We start from the raw sequence: 6,321 nt of genomic DNA, 5'->3' as shown, positions 1-6,321 counted from the left end.
GGGCCACGTGCGCCCCTGACGTCATCGCGCGGGGCTGGGCGCGGCGCCGCCGTGCCGCGCGCCACCCGCCGCCCCGCCCACGCCGAGGCGGCGGCTTCTCCTCAGCCGCTCGGGCCCGGTGGCCCCGCGGGGTCCCGTCCCCGCCGCCCCGGCGGGTCCCTTCGCGTTGCGGCAGAGCCTGGAGCGCTGCGCGGGGCCGCGGCGGGAGATGAAGCCCTCCGGGTGGCGCTGGCGGGGCCGCCGCGCCGCGGGGCCGGTCCCCTGAGGGGAGCTGCTGGCTGAGGCGGCCGCAGGGCCGGGCTGAGGCGGCCGGGCCCCGTGGCTGCCTGGGCCGGGGCGCAGCGGGTGGGTGGGACCAGAAGGAGAAAACGAGGAGGCGATTCCTGCTCTGTTTTATTATTATTACTATTATTATGACAATAACAGTACATTATAGCAATAATAGCCTGGCGGCAGGACTGGCAAACCGGGAGCGGGGCCTGGTGGCCTCTGGGCTGTCCGAGTGCGGTGGCGCGGCCCCGCTGCCCGGAGCTGCAGGGCGTGATGCACGGGAGCTGCGAAGGCTGGAAGTGTCCGTGCTGCGCCTCTTGGAACGTGGGTTTGCTGCGGAAGGGTGGGAATAGGCAAAGCGGAGGAAAAAAGGAAGGGAAAGGAAGCAATTAAAAACAATAAAGGTACAAGGGGGAGGGGAGGTGTGAAGCCAAAGTAAAAACTTGAGTGTGGTGGTGTCTTTTCACAGAGTATCTGTAAGGATCCCGTTTCCTTGGATTCGACACAACCGACCGAAAACATTTGGTGCGGAGACCCTCCTCGGCATGCACACTGCCCCCCGTCCTTTTCTAGGTCTATATTAGTGCTGTTTGCCTGTTCCATGCCCTTTTTGTGTGTTCTTTTCATACGTGTGTGGGTGGACACCTGAAATGCAGTTGATGACCTGCTGCCTGCCTCTGCGCTCGGTTTCCAAAGAAACCTGCTCAGAACTTGCGGCGGTTGGGGATTTCTGCTGCTTTAACAGCCACCAACCACAGGGACATTGCATTGTCCCTTCAGCTCCTCCAGTGAGGTCCGCGATTGTCCAGAGATCAAACACGTGTTATGGCAGGCCTTGATAATCTTGAAGTAGAATAATAAACTAGTAAGTGTAATATAAATGTCACAGGAGCTTGTTATGTCTGTAGTAAATTTTCCCTGGATTCTAGCATTTATCCACAATCCTGTGTAACGGGACCTTATGTTACAGGAAGCCTGCAGGATTCTGGATTACAGAGAAAGAATCACATGTCGGATCACGGCTGTAATTCTGTGCTGGATACGTGCTGAAACTTTCCAGTTCGCCACAAGGTTGGAGTACTCCCTACCAGCAAAAATTATTTTCCCTTGCCATCTGAAAATAAGCCCTCCACCTTTGCAGTTACTCTGTCGTCTCAGCTCAGTTTCTCACGGAGCCACTCCTAAGGTGTAGCTTGCATTTGTTTAGGGCTTGCCGCGCTCATTACGTCACACTCTGAACCGAGCACGCAGTGTGATGTAATGAGCAGGGCAAGCCCTAAACAAATGCAGCTACACCTTTCCCCTTCCTGCTCTGGGGAGGTTGGGGTGCTGACACCCTCCCGCAGACCTGGCTGAATCCAGACTGGAGGGTGTCGGCGTGCTTGGGTTGTGAGGTGCGCGGTGAGGTTGGCAGAGGTCGGTTGATGCAAAAAGCGCGGGCACTGCTGCCATCGGTTGCAGGTTTGAGCTTCAGGTGCATTTTGCACGTGGTCAGAGCAAAGATCCCGGTCTGTGCTGCCAGCGGGAATGGTCATTTTAAGAGCAGGTCGTTCTGTGGATGTCCCCTTAATTCCTTTTAGTAAAAACATTTAAGTAAAAACACTTCAACATTTGTAGGACTGCTTGTGTCAATCGTAACGTTCAAGAAGAAGTACTTACAGAACACATCATAAATTATAAATAACCCTTAAAACTATTCATTTCACTCATGAGATACAAGCCTCAAAAGGACAGAAGAAAGCTCCTAATATCACTCACGGATATTTGCCCTGGGCCATCATTCTGCAGCCTGATGACATGTTCATTAGGGCCGTGGTCTGTGTTTCTGCGGGCGCCGCACATACAAAGGCAGGAAATGTGCATTTCCCACTCAGATCCATGCCGGCTCCGGAGCTCTCCTGGAACAGCCGCGCACCCAGGGATCACCAGACCTTTATTCACAGCTTTCCTACCTCTTCCCTACACCTCTTGATGAGGAACAATTCTTACGCATATTGAGGCTGTGTATAATTACAACCTCAAAAGATTTCTCTCAAGGTCTTTTAACTAAGACATGCTGATTATTAATACTCATTCAAGAGATCTGCATTTTCTTTAAAGCAGAAAATGCAAAAGAACTTCGTTAAACACAAATAATGGGAGTGTAGCACAGCTGGCCGCACAGCTGGTTCTGACAGTGTTTAATGTTGCGCCGTTACAAAAGACTTCAGAATTACCTGTAATCTCTTTCCACCTCCTGGGAGATTATAGCTGTTCGTATAGTCTCATTATTTCAATCACATCTTTGTGAATGAACCCAAAGCAAGGTAAGATAACGCTCATTTTTTTTTAACTAGATGTAGAGAATTTGTTTGTTATAGTGTATATAATACTACTTGCTAAGAATGGAAACTGCGGATTTTAATTAGATCTGTGAATTTTAAAAGGACTCTAATTTCTGACTTAGGAATCATAAAATAAAAAATCACAGAATATATATCACAGTCTGTTGTCCTGACTGACGTAAGTTTCCATATCCATGTTCTCGGCATTAGTTTTATTTAACTGTCAATTTCTTTTTCAGTTTTCAGGCTTTTTGCAATTTTTATTTTTACAACAACTAAAACGTGCTCCAAAACTAGATTTCTTGAAGGAAGGGACTCCAAAAAATCTTTATAAACGCTCATCCATTTATCTTTGTACTGACTTTTCAAATTGGCACTCTCCTTAATACGGATCCTGCAAAAAGTAAGAGGGTGTGCACTAATCCAGAAAGCCTTCCTAGTGATACCTGTGGAAAATTGCAGGTCTAAGTCAGATCTTCCCGCTCCGGAGGCTGGGGACACGGGGAAGGGACAGTGGAAGGGCAGCTGGGGTTGTGTCTGGTAAGGCTGTGCTGGCCGGTGTCCCGCTCTGCCTCCAGGAGCGACTCCTACAGAAAAGGCATTTTAAAAATCCGGTCTTTGTGCGTTTCATTTCCTGTCTGCATTAAATGTTTATCTTGGGGGAGAATTATAGTTAAAATTCCCTCATTATGAAAAGATATATAGGAATAATATAGTTTAAGGTTTCTTTTTTTTTCTATCATCTATCTGACTAAAATGTACCCCTAAATATCTGCACCCATTGCACCCAGTGGACAATCAAAGACCTTCCTGGACTATTACAGGAGCACACATTCTTTCAGCAGCTGGATTAAGGATTTAGAGAGGGAATTGGAAGAGCCCAGAAGAGCCCTGATGGCTTCCCGCCCCTTGGCCCCAGATGGGGAGAGGGGCTCTGAGCAGCCAGCGCTCGGGGCTTCCCGCACCTCGCCCGTCCTGCCCTGCGCCAGGAACGGGTTCTGCAGCTCAGCTGGAGCACGGGGTAAATTCCTCCGAGCGCATGCCCCGGGATGGGGCTCCCACAGTCCTATGTTGTTTTCTTGAGCCTGGTTTATCTCAGGAGAGCCTCCGTTCTGTCTGCATATCTTTCCTCGCGGCCTGCTAAACAAACCACATACGCTTCGGTCAACAGCTAATTAACCCAGTTGTGTGCAGTTTTCATATTCGTTTTCAAGGATGCCTTCCTGCCCACCGTAGCAAACAAAGCCTGGGCAGTTGCCCCGCCTGGCTACGTCCCCAACCCTCCCTCTGCTCCCACAGCTCAGATGAGATTTTGATTCGGTTTGCATTTTACAGAGGCAAGAAATGCTGCTGTGCAGGGTTAAGCAGTGAGAGGCTTCTTAAAAGAGGGTTTGTGGCTTCCTTGGAGCAGATGTCTTAAACACAACTTACCCAAAAAAGTTAAAACGTACAGAAAGACACCAATGCCTTCATGCAGCAACGCTGCACTGTCTTACCTGTGTTACCTGGACCAGGAGTGTTGCACGGAGGAATGGTGCCTTTCCTCTGAATTTTAATATTTTTAAGAACATTTTTTTAGGTATCTTGCAGGTCTAACCTTCCGGCTTTTGAATGGCTGGCTTTTGCTGCCAGAGATCTTCTCAGGCCTTTGCACAGCAAATCTACAAGCACGAAATCTCTCTTTTGCCTTTGCCTTAATTAATCCCCAACTCATCGACCATTCACTGCCAGAAAACATACCAAAGAAATTGAGTTAATAAATCAAGTTAAGGATCATGGCGAAATGGTGACTGTTTGTTCTTTCGGTGTTAAATTTTGTTCAAGTACATGTAATTATATATGTACAGTCACATGTAAGCTCCTTTCCTTCACCCTCCAGACTCTTTCTGAATGCAGATTCCATTCATTCTTTTCTCTTACGATATTTGAGGCTCTTTCCTTAGATGCTTTTCCCCTCTCCTAGAAATATCGGTTCTTTCCAGCACAGTGCAAACTGGAAAAGACAAAATACCAATATGGGTCAGTCCCTATTCTAACATCAGGTGACAATAAGCCGTGATAAATAAAACACTTGGCACACGTTTCAACTGGAAATTGGTACTGCTGATTCATCCTGTAATCTGGATTAATTCCTCTAATTCTAATTAAGGACTTGAAGGGAGGCTTTAGCTCGAGTGCGGCCAGATTTATCTGCCTCCATCTTCCTGTTGTGATCCGCCTGTTTTAAAACAATATCGAGGGTCCTGCAAAGCACTCTACAGTTGTGCCGTAAATAATTCTCAGCTTTGGGTAACTTTGCTAATTAACACCTTTGAACAGTCCTGTTGCAGGTGGTTAAGCAGAGAATTAACTGTAAATCTGCGGCAAAAGACACTGGTTGGGAGAGGGTATCTCCTAAGCATCAACCTCAAGGACTTCAACATTTCACTTTGCGTGAACACTTTGAACATTTCAGATAACGTAGGGTTCTTACTTTAGGTTGTTTTGATGTAAAACCAACACGTTTTTTATCTTGAGAGAGCTGCTCCCAGCAAAAAGGGGGGAAGAGTTTTAAAGAAACGCTTTCCCGCAAGACTGCCTCTTAAGTGAAAGTGAACCAGGGAAGTCTACATCTCAAACCTTTCACTTCAATCCCTCCTAAATGCTGCTAATAATAATTCTTAAAAACACAGCAGTCGGGAAGCTCCTTCAGCGCTTCACCTGTGATAGAACATCTCGAAACGCAAGGTCAAAAAATAAGTGAAAAGAATGTAAAGAATGTAAAGAAGATATTTTGTAATGAATGCACCTGGTATTTAGACGTATTAAAGAGAAAAACTGTCTTCACTAGCGAACGATAGGGATTAACACAAGGACGAATTCTAAGAAAATAGAATAGAGTGCCAAAATAGTATCCTGAGGCGAACTTAGCTAATCAGAATAGAAAAATCCTACCCCGCTTTTATGTATCTTACATGTAAATGAGTAAGAGCATGTGCAAATGTGTTATGTTGTTTAGATTAGAGTCAGCAATTTTCCCAACCAGTCATTATGAAGTACGCTGATTAGTTGTGTGATATAAGCTGTGTGATTAAGACAAGGAGGGGTGCTGGTTTGGACCAGGCACCCGTATCTGCGCATTTACGTAGTAGAAGGAAATAATAAATGTGTGTAAATTGGGCGATGCGCACCGGGTAACGAACCCAAGCTTTGGGATAACACACCCACTCTGTGCTCATCCGGCTAAACCCGGCACACGCTTGGTCGGAGTCCAAGACTCTCCCACCTCTTCCTCGGGCTTTTCTTTTGAATATAGCAGCAATAAAACACACATCTGAGCATCCTACTTCCACAGTATGTTGTTGTCACATTCTTCACCTTTCAAGAATTCCAACATATGTTTCTCTAAATGTTTTTTTCTCTATTTATTCTACAAAGTTCCCAGAATAAACTTAAATTATTGATTCTGACAGTTTTCGGTTGGTTTGGGCATTTCACTTGGGTGATTCCCCAAGCTTTGTGAGAGCAAACTGAGCTCGGAGCAGCTGTCTCCTTTCATTGCGAAAATGATTGGTTTCAGATGTAGAATACTGAGGTCCTTTGGGTTTATTTAACTTTAAAAACATCTTACTCTTTAAACTGAAAGAAATAAAGGCGCATCATGGGACCTTGCTCCACAAATGGCGCGTTTCTGGGCATTTTCCCCATGCATCCTCCCCTTGCTTGGTTTGCTCTTCGTGTGTCCGAA

This window comes from Gavia stellata, chromosome 21, assembly GCF_030936135.1.
Source record: "Gavia stellata isolate bGavSte3 chromosome 21, bGavSte3.hap2, whole genome shotgun sequence".
Classification (NCBI taxonomy): Eukaryota; Metazoa; Chordata; class Aves; order Gaviiformes; family Gaviidae; genus Gavia; species Gavia stellata.
The sequence above is the reverse complement of the archived record's forward strand: the minus strand, read 5'-3'. Positions refer to the sequence as shown.